This window comes from Caretta caretta, chromosome 9 (assembly GCF_965140235.1).
Source record: "Caretta caretta isolate rCarCar2 chromosome 9, rCarCar1.hap1, whole genome shotgun sequence".
Taxonomy (NCBI): Eukaryota; Metazoa; Chordata; order Testudines; family Cheloniidae; genus Caretta; species Caretta caretta.
The window spans coordinates 15,048,593-15,070,332 of NC_134214.1; the positions used below are offsets into that span (position 1 = coordinate 15,048,593).

General features: G+C 43.0%; 1 protein-coding gene across 1 annotated transcript in view; it reads right to left on the minus strand.

The window, feature by feature from the left end:
• The window catches only part of NLGN1 (neuroligin 1), a 581,547-nt gene extending 579,381 nt beyond the window's left edge, over positions 1-2,166 (minus strand). The window contains exon 1 of the mRNA XM_048862807.2: positions 1,405-2,166. The gene's annotated coding sequence lies outside the window, so the exon portion shown is untranslated. The remainder of the gene's footprint in view (positions 1-1,404) is intronic.
• Between the last annotated feature and the right edge of the window lie 19,574 nt (positions 2,167-21,740).

Sequence of the window (21,740 nt, forward strand, 5' to 3'; positions counted from 1 at the left end):
TCACATGCAAGGCAGGTGCTTTTCCACCACCGCCACCAGACGTGCTGCTGAGCCCGTACAGAACCGTTTACATGTTTGGATTAAATTCCTGGGGGAGAAGGAAAGTAACTGCCGAACAATGCAGAGCGCCCGAGAACTACCCGAGCCAAGGTGTGTCCTTACAGGGGCTGCAAAAGGAAATGCAGAAACTTTGGGGGGGGGGATGCCGGATTAGTGTAAAAGGAGGGAGGGAGGGACGGGATTACCCAACAGGAGAGTGTGGAGACTAGGCAGGGGCAGGATGCGGTTTCTTCGCGTGGGTGTTGGAGCTTGCACGGCCCTAGCGATCTCTGCTCAAATAAACTGGTTAGTCTCTAAGGGGCCACAAGTCCTCCTTTCCTTCCCTTTGTGGTCAGATCTCTTCCCTCATCTCTTCCCCTCCCCGGCCTTTCCTGGTTCTCCTTTATCTTCGCTACCCATTCCCACGTCTCCGGCTCCTTCGCCGAGCTGTAACTCACTAGCTAGCGCGCCGCACCGAGGCTGCAGCGGCCCCAGCACTCGCCTTGCGTCGGTCTCTCGCCCCCGGAGGCTTTGCCTGAACACACTCACTCGCTCGATGAATCCCTCCTCGCCCGCGCTACCCGGCGCACAGACGCACACAGCAGCCACTGGGCATTCAGGGGTCAAGCGATCATCTGAACGAAAGAGGGGGAGCCGCAGAAATCTCGGGAGGGAAAGCCAAGAAGACACAACTCGCCAAGGCAGCGGGCAGCAGGGAGGATGGGGATTTACACTGATAAAAGAAAGTCCCTCAGACTGAAATGACATACCAGAGTCTGGTCTGGAGCAGGAAACGTCGTGTTGGTTACTCATGGAGATTAAACACACACACACACACACACACCGCAAAAAGATTCCCCTTATCTTCCAATCTGAACCCTAATATCCACGATTCAGTCTCCTCTTGGTAACTCTTGCTAAAATGAACCTCCCAGTGAAATTAATTTGCTTTTAGTGGAGGGAGGACCTGCTTCTTTTTGTTCTTGTTGTTGTTCCACTGTCGAGTTCTCCCTTGGGGAATTTTAACTACTTATCTTTCCTTTTTAAATGCAAATAAAGGCTTTTGTGTGCAATTTTCCACAGGGCTTTTCAGAAATACTGCCCTGCTCCAGAAAGTGCTTTCAGAAGATTTATTTTAAAACAGGAGATGGGTGTTTTAAAACACTTACCAAAATATAGTCCAAACATGTGCACAACCGAACAAACTCTTAAATATAGCGATGCGAGTAGCTGCGAATATCAATATTAACGGAAGAAAGCAACCGTATGCATTATAAAAACTCAAAAGGACGAGGGGATTGCTCTGAAAAAGAAGTTATTGGTAACCCACAGCAAATGGTGTTGCCTCAAATAGCTCACCCTTACCTTATCACTACTCCTCGTTTGCACCTGAGCTGCAACCATAAATACTTCGAGGTACTCAACGAGAAGCTAAATTGATGGCTGAATTTAAGCAATTTCGTCACGCGCCTCTTTTATAGGCTCAAAAGAAGAATGTCCTCTTCAGTATCCATTCGCTCCCCCAAAGAATTCCAATTTTCTTGAAAGAGGCAGAAACATATATCTGTCTATATACAAACGGGTACTGTAATATATCCAACAAAAGGGGGAGGGGGAAATCAGAGAGGTGTCACTACAAACTTGGCAAGCAAGACGTATCCACGGATTTCCTAGCACGAATGCAAAAAACTGATGCAAAATACAAAATTCCGAGGGAGATTTAGAAGCAAAAACGCCACACTGGAAAAATGCATGAAAAGAGCACAAACGGGACGGCTGGATAAATCTTTCCTAGCTATACATCCGTCGGCAAAGCGAGCGATCGCCTCCCAAATCCGAGCCAGTGCAGCTGCTGCAGTTGAGTTGCTTGCTCTCTCCCTGATGCTGCTGCTGCTACCTGTAGACACACACACACACACAGAGGGACCCACAGCTGTGCAACATGCAGGCTGCTGCTGGCTGTGCAAAAACGAGGAGCAGGTTAACCAATTAGCAACGTGCCTCCCTTTCCCTTCCTCCTCTGCTCCCTCACAGTGGGGCCTGGATTCCGGGGCGGGGAGGGGGGGATCCCGCGTGTGTGTGTATGCGTGTGCGTCCTGCTCGCGCTCTCTCTCCCTCTCTCGTGTCTCTCTCACACTCCCTCTCTCCTGGCTCCAGACTTGGCCAGCAGCAGAGCGGTGGCAGCACTGAGCGTGAAGGGCCCAGACGTCAGATGTGACGTGCACCAAAGACACAGAGATGCACGTGAGTGAGGAGAAGCAGCAGCAAGAGCAGCTGCTGAAAGCCTCTGCCGCTGAAAGTTTCCCCAGAGCTGTTGGTTTGTCCGACCACTTTCCCCAGCTTCCTCCCCCTTTATTTTTCCAGTCTTTAAACGCAGGAAACAGGACCATCAGGACAGGGAATCCATACAGCATGCTGGGATGGGGGAGGGAGGTGTCTGCTTCAATATATCCCCTTCTCTAGGCCTTTCTCCCCCTCTAAGTTCAGGAACAGAGATGGTCTGACAGGAAAACACATCATCCAGTCAGTCAGTTTGTTTAATATTGTGTATGGAGAGAGAAAGAAAGAACAGCTGGACTGATCACCACCTATTTCCCCTTTTTCCATTCTATACATGCAGGAGCGCATTAAGCAGGCAAGAAGGCCAATGGCATTTTGGGATGTATAAGTAGGGGCATAGCGAGCAGATCGAGGGACGTGATCGTTCCCCTCTATTCGACATTGGTGAGGCCTCATCTGGAGTACTGTGTCCAGTTTTGGGCCCCACACTTCAAGAAGGATGTGGATAAATTGGAGAGAGTCCAGCGAAGGGCAACAAAAATGATTAGGGGGCTGGAACACATGAGTTATGAGGAGAGGCTGAGGGAGCTGGGATTGTTTAGCCTGCAGAAGAGAAGAATGAGGGGGGATTTGATAGCTGCTTTCAACTACCTGAAAGGGGGTTCCAAAGAGGATGGCTCTAGACTGTTCTCAATGGTATCAGATGACAGAACGAAGAGTAATGGTCTCAAGCTGCAGTGGGGGAGGTTTAGATTGGATATTAGGAAAAACTTTTTCACTAAGGGGGTGGTGAAACACTGGAATGCGTTACCTAGGGAGGTGGTAGAATCTCCTTCCTTAGAGGTTTTTAAGGTCAGGCTTGACAAAGGATGGGATGGGATGATTTAACTGGGAATTGGTCCTGCTTTGAGCAGGGGGTTGGACTAGATGACCTTCTGGGGTCCCTTCCAACCCTTATATTCTATGATTCTAAGAAAGCCCATCACTCACCATGACATAGAATCATAGAATATCAGGGTTGAAGGGACCTCAGGAGGTCATCTAGTCCAACCCCCTGCTCAAAAGCAGGACCAATCCCCAATTAAATCATCCCAGCCAGGGCTTTGTCAAGCCTGACCTTAAAAACTTCTAAGGAAGGAGATTCCACTACCTCCCTAGGTAACGCATTCCAGTGTTTCACCACCCTCCTAGTGAAAAAGCTTTTCCTAATATCCAACCTAAACCTCCCCCACGGCAACTTGAGACCATTACTCCTTGTCCTGTCCTCTTCTACCACTGAGAATAGTCTAGAACCATCCTCTCTGGAACCACCTCTCAGGTAGTTGAAAGCAGCTATCAAATCCCCCCTCATTCTTCTCTTCTGCAGACTAAACAATCCCAGTTCCCTCAGCCTCTCCTCATAAGTCATGTGTTCCAGACCCCTAATCAATTTTGTTGCCCTTCGCTGGACTCTTTCCAATTTATCCACATCCTTCTTGTAGTGTGGGGCCCAAAACTGGACACAGTACTCCAGATGAGGCCTCACCAATGTCGAATAGAGGGGAACGATCACGTCCCTCGATCTGCTGGCTATGCCCCTACTTATACACCCCAAAATGCCATTGGCCTTCTTGGCAACAAGGGCACACTGCTGACTCATATCCAGCTTCTCGTCCACTGTCACCCCTAGGTCCTTTTCCGCAGAACTGCTGCCTAGCCATTCGGTCCCTAGTCTGTAGCTGTGCATTGGGTTCTTCCGTCCTAAGTGCAGGACCCTGCACTTATCCTTATTGAACCTCATCAGATTTCTTTTGGCCCAATCCTCCAATTTGTCTAGGTCCCTCTGTATCCTATCCCTGCCCTCCAGCGTATCTACCACTCCTCCCAGTTTAGTATCATCCGCAAATTTGCTGAGAGTGCAATCCACACCATCCTCCAGATCATTTATGAAGATATTGAACAAAACCGGTCCCAGGACCGACCCCTGGGGCACTCCACTTGACACCGGCTGCCAACTAGACATGGAGCCATTGATCACTACCCGTTGAGCCCGACAATCTAGCCAACTTTCTACCCACCTTGTAGTGCATTCATCCAGCCCATAATTCTTTAACTTGCTGACAAGAATACTGTGGGAGACTGTGTCAAAAGCTTTGCTAAAGTCAAGAAACAGTACATCCAGTGCTTCAGGATTGATTTTTTGAAGAGCTGCTCCATGATTTTTCCGGGGACTGAGGTGAGGCTGACTGGCCTGTAGTTCCCAGGGTCCTCCTTCTTCCCTTTTTTAAAGATTGGCACTACATTAGCCTCTTTCCAGTCATCCGGGACTTCCCCCGTTCGCCACGAGTTTTCAAAGATAATGGCCAATGGCTCTGCAATCACAGCCGCCAACTCCTTTAGCACTCTCGGATGCAACTCGTCCGGCCCCATGGACTAGTGCACGTCCAGCTTTTCTAAATAGTCCCTAACCACCTCTTTCTCCACAGAGGGCTGGCCATCTATTCCTCATGTTGTGATGCCCAGCGCAGCAGTCTGGGAGCTGACCTTGTTAGTGAAGACAGAGGCAAAAAAAGCATTGAGTACATTAGCTTTTTCCACATCCTCTGTCACTAGGTTGCCTCCCTCATTCAGTAAGGGGCCCACACTTTCCTTGGCTTTCTTCTTGTTGCCAACATACCTGAAGAAACCCTTCTTGTTACTCTTAACATCTCTCGCTAGCTGCAGCTCCAGGTGCGATTTGGCCCTCCTGATTTCATTCCTACATGCCCGAGCAATATTTTTGTACTCTTCCCTGGTCATATGTCCAACCTTCCACTTCTTGTAAGCTTCTTTTTTATGTTTAAGATCCGCTAGGATTTCACCGTTAAGCCAAGCTGGTCGCCTGCCATATTTACTATTCTTTCGACACATCGCGATGGTTTGTCCCTGTAACCTCAACAGGGATTCCTTAAAATACAGCCAGCTCTCCTGGACTCCTTTCCCCTTCATGTTAGTCCCCCAGGGGATCCTACCCATCCGTTCCCTGAGGGAGTCGAAGTCTGCTTTCCTGAAGTCCAGGGTCCGTATCCTGCTGCTTACCTTTCTTCCCTATATTCCATCGTGCTCTTCCCCAGCAATGCCCATTGCTAATGGGGGTATGTGTGTGTTTTCTACACCCTATGCCCCACCTTAGAATGATCATAATCAGTTCAGTTCCACACTGTGCATGCCCAAGACACAGAGAGACCACCCGGCCTCATCTTTCCTATCTCTTTTTCCAGTCTGAGAATTTCCAAGAGCTTTACCCATTTTAATTAATGGGGATCCACAGATCCTCTGGTATAGTATTAATTACTATTATCATTGCCCATAGAACAAATTTTACAGGTGATTGATGGAGGGTCAGAGAGGCTAGCTAACAGGTCGCACAGAGGCAGTGGCAGAGCTGTGAATGGCATCTCGGAGTCCTATCTTCCAGGTCTTGTCTAATGCAAGCAGCTGCATCAGAGCAAAATGGGCTCTGGTGCTACTTTAGCCAGTAAATTACCTTGGTACCCGTGCAAGCTCATTTTATACCAGTACAGTACTTCTGTAAAGGAAGGGTTGTACCACAGGTGATACATTGGTGTTACAACCCCAATGCCAGAAAATCCCAGGATAAACAAGGGACAAAGTCTCTTGCTTTAACTACTACTATTGTTATATCTTCATAAATGTGCAAGTTGCTTAACAAACAGATACAAGAGTCTCTGGCCTGAAGAGTTTACAATGTGAGTTAGGACGTGACTTGAGTGAACAAGACATTGGGGATGTCAGGGCAGAGGGGAAAAGAATGAATGGAAATCAAGAGTAACAGCAGTATCATATGGTACTAGTTGATGACCCCGGGAAGACCTCTACATACCCCTGTTTGAGAACCACTGGCTTACAGTATGTTTACGCTGCAATGTAAGCCGAGCAGTCTTCGAACTCAGAATCGAGGCATCCACCCCTTCCATTTACACACAAGTTGTGCTAACCCACCCTGAGCCCAGACATCTACACTGCAATTTGAAAGCCTGGCCACAGCCAGAGTCAGCTGATACAGACCAGCTGCCAGTGTTTTATTGCAGTGTAGACATACCTGAACAGGCAGGCAGAGACTAAATCCTGCAGGCCCTCAAAAGCCCCTCAACGCTTCCTTGTGAAAGGTTTCAGAGTAACAGCCATGTTAGTCTGTATTCGCAAAAAGAAAAGGAGTACTTGTGGCACCTTAGAGACTAACCAATTTATTTGAGCATGAGCTTTCGTGATGAAGTGAGCTGTAGCTCACGAAAGCTCATGCTCAAATAAATTGGTTAGTCTCTAAGGTGCCACAAGTACTCCTTTCCTTGTGAAAGAAAATCTGACACAGCATTTCCTATTGAGACAGACAGGTAAGCGAAACATCACAGCCCAGCAATTTGTTATATTGCTGATGTTGTGTGTAAGTGTGGCCTGTCTCATGAGTGTGATTTCAAACGAAGTAAAGTAGGAGAGGAGGGACATAAAAGTGGTTGAAGGAGGAGGCATAAGGCTGAGCCCAGCAAAGATTTCTCACAGTTCCTGTGTGAGACAGGCATGCACAAAAGCTATTTATAGAAAGGGCAAAATATCATTGCTGAGAAATCGGTGCAACTGGATGAACAGATGGAGTGAAATGTTTTGTTCGTTAATAGTAGTGCTGGATGCAGAGCAGCCTGGAAATCCTGCAGATATTCCAAAAGGTATCACACATGGATGTGTTCAAATATGGGTTATTTTTTAGCGCTGGAGTCCATGTAACATATGGGGTTCTAAAGCAGAAATCTGTCCAGCAATCCCAAAAGTTTGGTGCATGGAAATGCCTTTTTAACAGCCATACAAAACCTTGATTTATCACCAGGAGAAATGTACATGACTTTCGAATATATGAGCACTCTCTCTTTTTAGTGCCTGTTTCCAACGGCTGCAAAAGCAGGGCCAGATTCTCCCATCTGCTGTATGGCATTGAGGGAAGCAAAATGAGCCACAAGGGCCCCAGATACATGGGTTGGTGGAAGTAGCACCTGTGCTATACATCCCCAGTCAGAGAAATGGAGTCCCCTAGCCACTACCCTGCCCCACCCACAAACACAGGAGAAATGGGTGGTTGAGGCACCTGCAGCTTTGTGGTGAGGGGACCCACATGTGTGGGAGAGAGAGAGAGCTGGGGAACAGCTATTCTACATGGCATATTTTCCCCCCCCCATGCTATGTGAATTTCTCCTGGAAATCTGCATAGTTGTTACTGCTAATGGAAGTAGCAATATCTATCCTTCACCTTCAGACCCATTTGAGAAAGTAGTAAGTTGCAGATACCAGAGAAGCCAAGGCAGTGTTGCTTCTCAAAGGGAGCCGTGAGACCGACGGGGCAATGTTGTACCACATCCTTGGAAGACCTTATTGAATTAACTTTAAGTGTCTTTAGGGTCCATTGTATTAAATGAGCAGCTTATGTATTACTGTGGATTTTATGTGCAAAAACCCAGCATTTTGAAGCGAAGCCCTGGGGATAGGGTGAGTAACTGCTCCCAGAGACTGGAAATCAAAGGGCAGAGCTGTATAAGAAACAGGCTGATGTGCCCAGTGTCCGTTCTGGTTCTGAATTTGTAATCATGGGCGGGGCGGGGCGGGGGAGGGAAGAGAGGGGAACAACAGTTGTAGGTTTTGAAGGACTGACAGCTACCAGAGCTCAAGGCTGGAGTTAGGGTTGACCTCTGATAAGCTTGTTAGTATGCGAGTAGGTTCTTTTATGCTTTTTAATATGTTGTCTCTAATGCTGTCATATTAGGAATAAATGTGCTTATAAAGAGCTGCATGGGAACTTATAACTGTGGACAATTATGCTATGCATATGCCTTTAAAGAGAAAGCAAATGGTAGATGCTGGCCTTTTGGGGCAGTCTGGCTTGTTAGGAATACTAATGTAGGCAAGGAATGGTACTGCCTTGGAAAACTCCAGTCAAGAGGGACACAGATCTCTGCCAAAGATGGCTGGGAGCTGCAAGCCTTTCAATAGTTGTCCTTGGTAGACCAAGGAAGGGAAAGACAGTTCAGGACAACTGCACCCATGACAAGTCATGCTGCCCAAAGGAAGAAAGGCATTATGAGAGCTGTTAAGGGGTCGAAGTGATATAAAGGTTACATTTTCAGAAGCAGTCACTAGTTCGGGGTGCCCAACATGAGACATCCATCGATTCAGGTACTTATATGATCCTAATCAATCACAGTAGTATCTGCATGCATAGGTGTTTCAAATGGGACATATAGAAACATAAGCACCCCAAAAAGTATGGCTCTGGCTGGTTTCAAGAGCTCATCCCACATGCCCACAGCTCCTTCTTCATGATCGCTTAAGCCTTTCCATTGTGTGTTTCCCCAGCATTTTCTCTTCAGTAGGAGGAACTTTCTGGAGATTTCTATGTGGTTTCTCCACTCCATCCATCTTCTGCTGGTTTTTCTGTGGGTGGAAGCTTGAATGCAAGGCAGTTGCACATATCAGTTCCTCCTTTCATCATGAGGGTGATTAGGCAGGTTTAGCCTCAGGGGTATTTCTCATACCTTCTCTTTACTTGTGATGAAACAGGATTGTACATATTTTCAAGTCCTTCCCAGCTCTTACACCTCTTCCTGTAGATTTATATAGAGAGCAAGAGGCTGTAATTCAGCCAGTAGCTAAACAGCTCACAAGGACAACAAAGTCACTTTATTAACACAAATTTAGCCCTCCTTAGGCTGTAATCACAGTTCTCTGTGCTAGCCTGTAGGTTTTACCAGGTTCTTCAACACGCAGAGAAACCTTGCTAGAATTTATAAAGAATAATGGGAAATAATTGCCTGTTTTAATGTCTGAAAGAGAAAGAGAGAAAGACTTCTAAACCTAATGTAATCAGCTCTGCTTTATGAGACTGAGAAAATGAAGGTGCCCAAAACATGACAAACAGAAAACGATATGCACATAAGTAGAGGGAAGAAAGCTGCATAATAAAGCTGTCTTTTGTAACTGTCCAAAAGAGACTGAGAAGGCTGGAAATGAATTACTGCAGAAACAGACTTACAAAGAAAACTGTCAACTTGTTTAGTTTCCCCAAATTCACATCCTTGTGCAAAATGATTATATAAGAGGCAGTGTTGTCCAGTGTTATGGTGGGAAGGGAGGACAAACTGAAGATCAGGAGACCTGAGTTTCGTTCCTGTTTGTGTCACTGACGCAGTGTGTGACCTTAACTTTTCTGCCTCTGTAAAAATAGGGATGATAATACTCACCCATCCTTGTAAAGAAGATTTTTAAGATTCTTGGTTAAAGGAGCAATATAAATGCACATGGAAATATTATGCATATGGTATGGTAAAAATTTCAACCTGGGGTGCAAAGCTAGACTCTTAGGTTAGTATAGGCACTAAAATAAAAATGGTTCAACTTTCAGAGGTGTGGAGCATCTGCAGCTCACATTGACTACAGTGGGATTTGTGGGTGCTCAGTACTTCTGAAAATAAAGTAAAAAAGTTAATTTAAGTGCCTGAGTATGGATGTAAGAGTAAATTCAAGTATTAAAGTTTTATCATTTTTGTCTATATCTCTAGATCTTATTTTCTGTCCATCTTCCTAGAGTCATTACTCAGCCAAAACTTTCACTGACTCTACCAGGAGCTGGTTTGGTCACAAGGACAGTGGGCATTGAGATGCTAAGAATTCTAGAAGTATGTAACAATCCAAACATTTTGTTAAAGACTGAAATTTCAAGCAAGGTTGTTTTTAAACAGTAAGGTTTTTTCCTCCATTTAAAATAGATATATAAGCAAATGTCCTCAAGGATTAAATTCAAAGCCTAAAAAGCTGACATAGTACCTTTAATAAAAATTATGTATAATATGGTACAAAAGGTGCTATATAAATATAATAGAATATGTGGGACATACTGCTTACTATAAGAAAACATTCCTGCATTTAGTGCTTACTGCTTTAAAAGGGGAAAGATACTTTACTCCCTTCTGTTATTAACATGGACACAGCAGTGTTAAGGGGCTCTTATTGAGAAAGAAGAAACCATTATGTAAAGAGGAAACAAATGCTGATGTGTTGGGATCCTGGTGTGATTTGAGGTGGCTTCACTTTTCGCCTCACTGCAGTTGTCTTACTTTTAATATTTATATGGAGAACATAAGAGACACTCATGAGCATTTGGTGTATGTTAACTCTCCTTAAAATTCATGCATCTCCCCATAACATTAAATAATAGAGTTGCATTTACTCCAGTAGCATCACAGAGCCAAATGTTAAGCAATGGATATAGGCATTAGAAGAAACTTCTGTTCAAGGAACCCTGGGCCTGATTCACATTTCATGCTGATGTAAATGAGGAGTAGTCCCACTGAAGCCAAACGAGGTATACTGATGATAAACTGTTGTAATTCAGATTAGAATTAAGTGCCAGGGACCAGATTTTGAAGAGGTATTTAGTGATGACTAAAGTATATTCTCATCTCTCACATTTCCACTCTTAGGGCCTAGGCTTTTGAGGTGCTAAGTGCTCTTGCTGAATTATTTCAGGGGGAGTTATGGGTGTTCATCACTTCATAGGACTGGGCCAAACGTGTGGTGACTTGTGTACAATTACTCACACAGAGCTGGTTGCTGCTAATGAAATTTTGCCACTGATTCCCATGAAAGCAGGATCGGGCATCCAATGAAATCATTTTGGGCCAAATCCAGAGATCTTACTCAGGAAAAATATACCATTGACTTCCAGATCCAGCTCATTCCCCTTATACTTCAAACTGGCCAATGTGAGGAGAAGGGGCCATGGCCACACTTCTTCCCCACCTCCACATAGGTGGCTAGCAGCACTAGCCTTGTAATTAGGTGAATGTGACACACCAAAGATGCCCTGACCCAGATGCAGGAACTCAGGGATCGGAGGCATCTGGTACTTTCATACCTCTTATGCACTCACAGCAGTCTGGCACAATCTAGCCTGAGCATCTTGTGGCTCATTTAGAATGAACACAATTTATCACAGCATTTCACTGCTATGTTTATGATATGGACAATCAGATTAAATGATTGAATAGCTGAGTTTATTTATAATTAAGCTTAAAAGACAATTTGCTAGAGTAGGGCAATAAGGTGTGGGAGAATAATTCATATATTTCAGCTTAATGTTAACTGAAAAGCAGAGTCTCTCTCAAACACCTCAGAGGCAGAATTATGGACTAACTCATGTAGAGGGTGCTTTACAGGTCAACGCTGAGCTTCATTAAAGGTACCGGACAGCATAGTCATCATTGCACTTGTCTGATTATAGCTGGCTTGTGGCAAACAGAGGGTTTCATTCTGAAGTGCCAACATTACATTAAATAAGCAATAAATATATCAGCCCAAAGAATTAGTCAGTTACTAGACTAACAGCCCCCACGAGCATAGCAGCTCACAATCTACATTTGTAAAGCTATTGTTCGATGTTAAAATGCTATATAATAGTATAAACAAGCAAACAAAAATGTACCAGCATCCAATAGTTTTTGAAAAATATACCTTAACATTTGCTTGACTTAAATGTATCTTTAACCACAGCATCAGTACGATATGTTCAAAATTCTATTTTGCACCAAATCAGATATCTTTTTAACTCCGATGAATAAAAAGGGACCAATCCAGCACTCCTTATTTAGGCAAAACTTCCACTGATATTAATGGGAGCAAACAGCACCCTAGATGTGAACAAAAGATAAAATATCAATTTGACATGATCTTCCAGAAGGCTAATTCAAGCAAGTCTGTATTTATTTGTAGGTGTATTGTAGAAACATGAAATTACTTCATATTGTTCTTGAATAAAGAAGCATTGTTTAAGCAGCAGCATTTGAAAACCCACACATCGGATAACAGAGGGACGAAATCAGATCTTTAAACTACCATCATTGAAACAAAACTGACATACATATAGTTTGGAATAGAATATTCAACACAGAGAGATGGAACAGCTTATCTAAGTTTAAAATATACGTTTAAGACTTTTGCTACTTTTGCAAATATTTTAGTTGTCAAGAGTCTCATTTCTATATTTGAGACTACTGGATCCACTAGATGGAAAGATTTATAATTGTCCTTAAAATGTATCTGACATTAATACTTTAAACTGGCCACTAGTGCACTTGTACAGTTTCATCCTTTTAGAAGGCCTGACACATGAAGAAGCTCTGCACATTCAGAGTATTAATCTCTAAAATCACATGTGGAGAGATTACTGAACCAATAGGGGTGTGTTTTTTTAAATTCCTCTTCAAGTTGGCTCAGTAACTGTACATTATTAATTATTAATTATTATTATTATTATTATTATTAAAGTTTTAGGGTTGGGGGTGTTTGTTTTAACACCTTTTCTCCAATCTATACATAATTTAAAAATATTAATGATTTCAAGGAAGTTGAACATGCTATGGACACCCTGCTATGACTGAACAAAATTTCTCTTATTTCTTTTAAATATTTCACTTCTGTAGCTTGCTTTCGCTAATTATACTTCTCATTCAACCATACTTTGTGAGCCTCTCCAGAGTCCATTGCAACATTAGTGGTTTTGTGTATCCTACAGAGGCAAAATCTGATAGAAAGGAGAAAAAAACATGAAACAAAGCCAGATGATCAGCATTACAGACCAAAATCCTCGACTCCTTACACTGATCATCCCAACCTACAGTAAAAGGAGGAGATACTCAAATAGAGGAAATCTCCATGAGAAATCACTCAGAGAATTCCTTCCCTGTTATATGGAGATAATAAGAGTTATACCCAGCCTCATAGAAACAGGGGCAGGGCCCCATCCCTTGTTTCAGCATATCTCCAGGAATCCAGAGTAGGTCAGGACAAGAATCCCTAACAGGAGGCATTGCAGAAAAGTCAACACGTTATTGTCCTACAGAATCTCTGTAAGGCCAGAGAGGGGCCTACTCTCCACCCACTCTCCACACATGGACACTGGTCCCAATTAGAGACGTCTGTGGTGAGTTCATGAAGGTAGCTGACCACACCATTCTACCCAGGCAGTGGGAGATCCACACAAAGAAGGTCCTTTCCATGTGCATCTTCAAAGTACTATCTGGGTCCCCATTTTCATTTAGTCCTTACATGGGCAAAATTCCTATTGACTGAAGTGGGAGTCTTGTTTGAGTAAAAGCTGATTAAAAATTGCTTTAGGACTTCAGGATTTGGCCCCAAGTGAGTGTATATATAGCTGAACACAATTTACCACCTTGTTTTTCAGGTCAGACCTAATAACAGTAGCTAATGGTATGGTTCATTTTCACTTGTAGGAATTTTCATTTATAGCTAATAACTAATTTTACCAGGTGGTCATTGATGATTAAGGCGGTGAAATGTTCACATCAAGGGCCAGATCCTGCTTGCACCATGCACGTGAGTAGTTCCCTTGATTTCAGTGGCCCCACTCACATGAGTGAAGCAAACAGGATTTGGCCCCACAAGCATCAACTCACTGTTTTGATGCAGAATGGACATATATCTGCTATTTCAATACATTCTTTACCATATGTAGTGGCAGTTAAGTACTACTGAATTATAAGAAGAAACACCAGACTAGATTCACAAAAAGGATTGAGGTGCCTAATGCCACTTGGCACCTGAATCCCACTGAGATTCACAAAATGCCCTCTCAGCTGCCACTGAACCCTATAGGTGCCTAAACTCACTCAGCACCTAAGTTTTTGCAGTAAAAGTTCTCTAGCCACCTATATTTCTACCTTGGAGCATGCACACTGCAGCTCTGGGCCTAAGCCCCAGAGCAATGCATAGACCAGGGAAGATAGGCATTTGTCCCCCTAACTTGCCTGTGGGGCCCGATCCTGTAAGTGATCTCAGGGCTCACCTACTGGATCAGGGCCTTATAGGTGAGCTTGCACAAAATGGCTGGGTGACAGAGGGTAGGAACCTCATCCCTTTTAGCTTAGTGGCTAAGGTACTCTATGGGACATGAGACCCCCATACAAGCCCCCCCCCCTTTCATCTGAGGGGGAGAAGAGATTTGAACAGGTGTGTGCTACCTCTCAGAGGAGTGCTTGTCTAACCACTGGGCTATGAGATATTCTAAAATGGGGCTCCCCCATCTCTCCACTGAAGCTGCTCCAGTTTGGATAAATAATTAACGAGTCACTGGAGCAGGGGTACTGGATCCTGGGTCTCCCATGTGAGTGCCCAAAGCACCAGGATATGGAGTCATTCTCCCTCTTTCTCTGTGACTTCAGTGGGAGAAGAATTAGGTCAATGCTGAGCATTTGAAAATCCCACCTCTTTGCTTTTAAGAATTCAAAAATTAACCCAAGAAAAATCTCTTACCAGGGCAAAAGTAAAGACTAAAACTAAAGTTTGTTGTTCATTGTAGAGTGATCGGTTGGGCAAAATAGATGTTTGTTATCTTTGGGGATGGGGATGTTCATTTTCTTCTGATCCTTGAATCTAACAGGCAAGTTGCCCCTTTATTATTAATTAGGATTTCTATTATCTTTTGCTAAGGTGCCTAGAGATCTTCCAGCACAAGTGCCAAAAAAAAAACAGATCATGATTGGTTTTCCCTCTCCCCTTCAGCTCCCACCCAACAATAACCTTATTTCCTTTGTGCACATCAGAAAACAGAAATGCTGTACCATGAAATTAACTTCTTGTGATTCCCTAGCCATTGAGGACAGGACAAGAAGCAATGAGCTTAAATTGCAGCAAGGGAGATTTAGGTTAGACATTAGGAAAAACTTTTTAACAGTAAGGGTAGGTAAGCACAGGAACAAATTATCTAGGAGGTTGTGGAATCTCCGTCATTGGCAGTTTTAACAGGTTTGACAAATGCCTGTTAGGGATGGTCTAGAGCAATCATAGAATCATAGAATATCAGGGTTGGAAGGGACCTCAGGAGGTCATCTAGTCCAATCTTTTTCAGTGACTGAAACGTGGACTGACGCAGGCCCCTGAGATCTCCCTAACACAGTTTAGGAAGGGAACAAGCCAGTCCCTGGTATCAAAAAGGTTGATAAACACTGGTCTAGAGGTTTCAGAGGAACAGCCGTGTTAGTCTGTATTCGCAAAAAGAAAAGGAGTACTTGTGGCACCTTAGAGACTAACCAATTTATTTGAGCATGAGCTTTCGTGAGCTACAGCTCTTAGTCCTGCCTCAGTGCAGGGGACTGGACTAGATGACCTATCAAGGTCCCTTGCAGTCCTACATTTCTATGAAAAAAGAAACAAGACATTTCATAGGGTTTTGAAGTAGCAGAAAAGCTGTGATTGTGAACAGTAACTTAAATGAGAGCAGAGGGAGACTTGTGCTTTCAGGCAGGGTAAGCTTCATTGCAAATTAAGTTTTGTTTCCTTTACTTGCTGCAGCAAAATGACAGCCTTGACAGACATATGGGTTGTTTACAATCCTAAAGGCTTTTTAGTTTTAAGTGCTTCCAGAATTTATCTGGCTGCTTTATATGACGTAGACACTGATTATGGCCTTATTCTGCTAAATATAGCTTGTAATTGGAACACCTTCCTGAATCCGTACAGTAAAATATGCTTTTGTTCTACTTCTGCATTGTTGGACTAGCTATGGAGATGACCCAGTCAGTCCAATGGGATTTTTGTCATTTATTCCCGTGGAAATAGGATCAGACCCTATGGGTGAATGCAACACTTAAGTCCCGTTTAAACCCCATCTCCAAAAAAAACCACCAACCCATTTCCCACTCCCCTGCCCATGGTGCAAAGAGTGTGATCTTAGCCAGATTCTAATGAAGTCTTGCTTTAATTTAAAAATCTGGGTTTACCCTGAAAACTGACTTAAAAGTGTCATAGTGGGGTTTTATGTGCATTGTGGCTCAATTACATCCAGATCAAATCGGCTGAGTGTACAAGTTTTTTAAAAATTGTCTTTTCTAAATACTAGCCTTGCAAATTTAGGGCCAGATAGTGGTTTCAATTCACACCATAGTAAAGCTGGATTCACTCCATTCACTTTGGTAGATTTACACCAGATTGACATGGGTGTGGCTGAGATCAGATTCTGGGTCTTTACCTGGGCTATGTAAATCAGACTGTGCTCTTTCTGGCTCATGCATTATCACCAATAAAAAGATTCTGCCTCATTTATATTTGTACCTCTCCATTTTCTTCACTGCAATTTGGAACCTTGCGCTAAATTCTGCCCTTACTTATGCTCCATATAAAAATGACAAAAAGCAATGGATTTGCTTAGGTATATGTCTGGCTAATAGTTAACAATGTTTAATGTTTTATGAGCTAGTACAGAACTCAGATCGCTTTCCCAGAGCTTTGTTGGCTCTGCTAGCAAAAGAAAAATATTTAAAAATTATTTTTGTCATTGAAGTCAGCTGGTAAGACCCTAAATACACAAGAGAGAAGATCTGAGCAGGCAGGCGCCATCCCACCCCCCCCCGACTATACAACTGGTTGGAAGATTCTTCCTTTCCTGGCTGCATTTGCAGTTGCACAGTCTTAAAATGCACCCATTCCTTCATCATTGTAGAATTTCCACCCTTCCATGTGAAACCCAGTCCAGGTTTCTTTCCCCCCCTTCTTGCCCAGTAGATGCCTCAGACATTGCTGTAGACCTACAGCTGCAATAACCTCTTTGGCCCCAGTGGGAGACAGGAAACATTGGGATAATGACAGCTCCATGTCACCATCTCAGAGGGGCAACATTGTGTGCCTTGATTCTGAATATGCTCATAACTTGGCCACTATAGATGCTCAGATACTATGGGTGTGGTATTAGACTCCCGATAGAACAGAATTTAAGGATCCTATGCAAAGTAACTCTGAGTGCTGTTATGGTGGCCATGCTTTTCACTTTTTCCTGGCTGTTTTGGAACCCCCTAGTGGGATTTGTACTATTTGGTCTGGAGCACAAGAACAGATGCACCATATGAGGTCACCTGGGAAAAGCCATTCCCTTAAATCAACAGTGAGGCTTGAGAAAAAACAAAGGTGTAGAAGGTACAGCTGGAAGGACTCTGCAACCAAAAGAGAGAGGAGACTAGGCTCAAAGGGAACTACGAGAATGACACAGAAATTACACTTTCTTACTTTCCTTTTTAAATTTGAAAATTATCTTCTGCATGCACAAGAGTCTCCTGGGTGCCAGCTTCATAAGTCACTTAAGGAAAAAAATTCTCTTGTCATTTGAAGCTGATGTAATGTAAGAATTCTCTCTCACACAATCGCACAGTCTTTCAGAGAGACACAGGACGGAAAACCAGACTCCCACTCACAGGCAGAATTTTTCCCTTTGCACATTTGTCAAAAGAGTCTGTTTTCTTCCCTTGGAATAATGAGAATGTATCCATGGAAATTCAGTGGGCAGAGCATAGAATTTCTGTTACTCAGTGTCACCATCAGTAAAACAGGGATGTTGTAAAGATTAACTTAATGATAATTAAGCAAATGATGATGAAGTACTTTGAAGATTAAGAGTCATGTGTGAACACTATAGTAATTCTGTATTATTAATTATTATAATTATTATTAATAATAATATGGAGAAATATCCTAAGGATCAGGATTTACTGTGTGTTTTTCCAGACCAAGTTTGCAGTCTTGTACTTTATCCCATTAAAAGATGGAACACCCTGACTTTGTGAAATAGATAATGCTGGATTTACAGTCAAATCCAGATTCAAAGGCTAAACGTATGATCTTTAAGGTGCTGAGCAACTGCCACTGAACTCAGTTCTTCACAGGATCAGGCTATCCAAGCAGAAAAAAAAAGCCCTCCCACAATTATTGCTTATCAATACTAGGTGAGGTCATTTGCAGGTCAAACCTTACTACTCCTCCTCCCCTCCATTTCATGGCTATATAATAGCAGAAGTGATGTCTGCACTTTGGTAACAAACAGAGGGAACAATCCTGCTATTCTTATTCAGGCACAAGTTCTGTCCCTAATTCAACAGAAAAAAACCCCATCATGCTTTTGTCACTGCTAGCAAAATTTGTAATGTTAATTTTTGAACAGCCTCACTTTTCAAAAGATGGTTCAAAGCCACATCTGTCACCTATATTATATTGCTTTTATACTAGAAAAATTATTATGCCCATATAAACTTTGGCTTTTCACCTGTGCAGTTTGTCAATTGCACAGGGGAACTCTATTAAAGACATCAGGGTTGTAAAACAGGGAACCAGATTCTCCAGCAGAAGGTAAAGTCACCCTCTACCTGTCTGTACCGCTGTGTATGTGTTGGGATGGTTGGCAGCTGGTAGCATCAAGTAACAGATGGAAGCAGACCTACAGAGAAGAAAGAATTTTCCTGCATTAAAAACATTTGTTTGGGTTGTTTGTTTTGCTTCTATGCTTGATTTGACAAAAGATGTCATCTGTTTAAGCCACCTGAACCGTGATGTGAATGGGATAGTTCAAATAGGTTGTATGTTGTAGTATATACACACATCCCATTAATCACATCATAACAATTTTACTTGGCGACTACTCCACACATTGGTTTTGTATTCAAAATAAATATGTTGAAATATATTCCATTATAATCTAATGTCACCATATAGACTATTATGGAATTTTAAATGTCTTTTGAAGATGGTAATATCCTGGTATAGCTTCCATTTTGAGCAGAGGTTGTTGTTACCCCTTGAACACATGCCTTTGTTGCTAAGCAAGTGCAGATCAGAGATCAGAATAGAGTCCTTGAGAGAAGCAAGCAAGCAATTCCACCTCCTCAGATTTAAAGACAATATTGCCTTGGTAACAGGTAATACATGTGAAGTACAATAGTTAATTAAGGCCTCCAGTTATAAAAGCAACAAAAACAGAAATGAAAATGAGAGGCACTTTCGCAAAATATAGACAATCCTTAATAGTCATGTAGCTTAAAACAGATTAATGATGTTCCCCAAGTATACTAACTAAGTGAAAGGCAGCTATGCAGGTCAGATGGAAACTTAATCAACAAAAATGTAAAAGGCAACTTGGTGGATTGGAGTGCACTCAACAAGATAAAGAGACATTATGAAGAACAAATGCCCACTTCTAGCAAGGAGGAGGAGGAGGAGGTGAATTTCTCTGAAGTTAGTTTAGTGAGGGGGCATAGAGCTGCTTTAGCTGCACATATCTTGAGCTGTATGTGCATTACCAAAGTCACATAATACACACTTTAAAATTAAAAAAAAAATCATCAAAGTAGGACACCCATACAGGAAATACAACCATATATGTGAAAAAGGAAAAAGACCTCCAACAGCTTCCGTCTGACCACAACACATCCTTCCATCAACCTCCTTAGCCTCCTTACTGAAAATCTTGCCCCCAAAATGGAGAAATAGATTATATAAAAAAAATACAAGAGGGGAGAGAGCACAATGAGAAGTATGATGGAATATTTTGATGAATGCTTAGAATGCATGTAAGAAAAAGCAAAAAATCTAAATAAATATGTAAATAAATGGCAGCAGATGAAAAATAGGACCTTATTTAGATCTGCTACACTAAATTGAAAGGAAAAATAGAGGGCCAATCATAGTTTTGCAATAAATGTCAAAACTTGGACAGCATTTCAGCAAAATAGAAGAAAGATCCAGGGGAGGGGCTCACCTAGTCTAGGAAAGAGCAGGTCAGACTTGAGGAATATTTATCTTGCAGTAGAATTGCAGGATATCACAAAAACCACAATGCCGATGATGGAGCTGTAGCTACTGAACTGCAAAGGTCCAGGAAGAAAAATCATAATTCATGGCTTTTAAAAAAGTAACAATTTTTTTAAAGAAAGGCTAAAACAAATAACATGGGATGACTTGGAACAGAAATAGGAAACATGGCAATATGTTCATTTCTAATACATTATTTCTACCCAGAATGGATGAAGGTAAACTCTTCTATTCTTTTAAGTTCTGTGCTGGACAAAAAAATAGAAGATGTACAATTTAATTTCTATAACTTGTTAATTTTATGAGAAATATTCCATGATAACCTTCTGAATTCTTAAATGTCAGACAATACAATAAGAAAAACTGAGCAAAGCTCAGTTAAAGTAGGGTATCATCCACCTATAGTGAAGTATTGTTTCTTGCATTCCACCAGTTGGTATATCCAAAATTAATAGATGATCCCAAATTAATTAGGCAAAAAGTCTAACAAGATCACAAAATAGAAGGTGGAAATGTGGAAAGCGTTGCCTGATCCCTCTTACCTGAAAAGAGGTGATACATTTCTGCTGGTTCTAGTGTAGATGTAAACACTGGCCTCCTCCTGGGTGACCCCTCATGGACTCAGGGCAGCCCTGCGGGTTGTCCCTCACCTCAGTTTTCCTCTTGGGTTCTTTCTGTCACAGGGTGTTCCCCTGTGTCATTCCAGACCATGCTATTTGTGGTCTCCTTCAACACCATCATGTTTCCTTTCAGTGTTCCATCAGACCTCCACCTTAGTGCTATGTACATATATTTTTGAGCCCCAGCCAGCTCCCCCATGTGATTTTGGGCAAGGGAACAGAGCTTACCTTCTAGCTCTCAGCTTCCCCCCTTCTAGGGGGGCTTCTTTCCCCTCCATTTATGTGCTCCCAGCTGCTGTTGCTTCCACCTCTAATTAGCCCCTCAGCTGTAGCTCTGCTCAGTTGATAGACCTACTAATGAGGTCTCAGCCAACACAGGTGGGAATTTGAATGACAGAATGCTGGGTTAGCTCATAACTCAGCACACCCTGTCACAGGTCCCCAGGCAAGCTGGATCTCTAGTCCAGCAACATGGTTTACTGATAAAAGTCCCATATCACACCTACCCCATGCGTATACTCCTTAAAACTAAGTTTCTTTCTCACCAGACTCTGGTGTTATTTGCCGCACTTCCATCCTGCTACCAAGTATAGTCACCTCAGCCCTTCCTTCTGGGGGTGCAACCCCACTCTTCCCCAAGGGAACTCCCAGAACCTCTCTGATGGGAGCATTCTTGACAGGCAGCATACCTCACTCCTCCCCTTTTCACTGTTCCATTGTTCCTCCAATGCTCAGGCAAAAACTTGTCAGCAGGTAAGTTGACCCTCTGCTGCTCCCCCTTTTTTCAGCCCACTCTGGTCCCTGGCTCCAGCTCTCTGGCTTAGAGTCAGTAGGCATCTACTTGTTCTTGTGCTGCTGCTCCTGCCATCAGCCTTCCAGCCCAGGCTCTCTGGCTTGTGGATACCAGCCAGCAAACTCCTCTTATTTTCCTTCTGTCTCTGACAGCTCTCCTCTCCTGCTTTTCTCCTGACTGATCTTTTAGAGCACCCAGATGCTGCTCCACCCTCTTAACTGACCCAACTGGCAGTGCCTGAGCTGGAACAGGAGAGCTTAGCCCAGTTTCATACAATGGGCCAGCTACCCTGTTACGGAAGACAAATATTTTTATATATTCATTCAAAAAAAGTATGTAACTTT